At 45.9% G+C, this 1,589-nt stretch overlaps 1 pseudogene; it reads right to left on the reverse strand.

Moving 5' to 3' along the window:
* Positions 1-249: 249 nt before the first annotated feature.
* On the reverse strand, positions 250-1,197 carry LOC144753811 (putative E3 ubiquitin-protein ligase DTX2 pseudogene; annotated as a pseudogene).
* Positions 1,198-1,589: the final 392 nt, after the last annotated feature.

Below are 1,589 nucleotides of genomic sequence, written 5' to 3' on the forward strand. Positions count from 1 at the left end.
CCACGTGTCCATTCGTAACAAAGAGAATCCCCTCAATTGAGTCAATTAGCCACACACAAAACTAGATGACTTGGATAAAGAAGCAAATACCCCTGCAGGGTTTGAAATGTGAGTCCAGTATGTCTTCTTAACATAAACTTGTACATTTTTCAAAGGAGATTGTGAAATTAAGTCAAACATGCCTCTTGATCACCCATCTTTCCTTTAAATTAAATACACAGCTAGACTGCAAAAAGTGTGTGGCTTCCAGTTGCTTGGCTATTGCTTTTAACATGATGTAAAAGCTTAAGGCAACAGAACCAAAAACTTGAGTTATCAACCAGCCTTTTGCACTTTGTTAAGCAAGTGTTACTTGCTCAGACAGTCCTGAGTGACACCCTGGGCTGCCAACTCAGCGAGCACATTGTCCAGATATTTGGGATCAGGATACCCGTGCCCACTGATGTTTGAGGACATCTCAATCTTATGGTGGATTTCGTTCCACACCACAGTGTCTCCCTCTCCTGTGGTACTGGAAACACCAACAGTGAAAATTAGACGCCGGTTCCAGGCCACCTGTAATAGTTCCAGAACTAGTCTACCCTTACTATTGGCAGGTAGGTAGCAATGGCAGGGGAAGCCTCGGGCTGTGTATGGTTTTCCAGGATTGGGATGTTCTGGACCCTGAATGCCTGGAGGGATCATGTACACGATCTGAATGGCTCCACAGTCAGGATGTCCAGGTAGAGACCGATGAATTGAATAGATTTCCATTTTTCCTTTAGGCTGAGTCCCTGTCTTCTCTCCATAAATGGTCTTGCAGGCAGGACACTGCAAACTTCCATCCTTGTTTCCATTGTTATACATGGCAAGCATGCAAAGGATGTGGAAACTATGAGCACACTGCTTCAGCTTCCCTATAGCATGAGGCTGGATAGTCTTGATCTCCACTACATCGCTGTAACCAGAAGGAGATGCCAAATTTTCCATGCAGATTATGCAGTCCTCATCTAGAGGGCTATCCAGGTTGTCCATATATTTCTTTACCACACTTTCCGGATCATTTGTGGATTCTGCCAATGCTTGCTTGATGTTACTATGTCTGTGCATCTGTACTGGTAAGGTCTGCACACTGTGAACTTTCCTACGCGTTCGCCTCATGTTTGTTTCTTTCCAAGGTTTTCCCACGAAGTTGCTCACAGCTCGTCAAGGCGCCCTCCGAGATCCGGCCGGGGTCCCGTTCACTCAGGTGTGAGGGATCACCAAGAGCAGGCTCTACCGCCGGCTGAAAAAGATTGCAGGCCGCGGCGCGAGGAGCGGCAGTGCATCCTGGGAAAGCTCCTTTGGACAAGAAGGAGCCCCGTGTCCACCAGAAAGAACCGAGCACGTTGCCTCTTCTTTGGGCACCAAGTGACAGAGCAAACATGACTTCAGGCCTACCACTGAAGTCTTTCTGTAAAGTTTTAAAACTGCAAATTTGACCTTTAAAATTAACCCCTTTTGACAGGCCCAAACCCTGCTTTTAAATATTAGTAAGTCACACTAATTAGGCCTTCATGCACTTCAGGCAGTATGCCTGGTATTTCAAAGTAGGTCATGTAAATATTTAA

Source organism: Lissotriton helveticus, chromosome 5_1 (assembly GCF_964261635.1).
Source record: "Lissotriton helveticus chromosome 5_1, aLisHel1.1, whole genome shotgun sequence".
Lineage (NCBI taxonomy): Eukaryota > Metazoa > Chordata > Amphibia > Caudata > Salamandridae > Lissotriton > Lissotriton helveticus.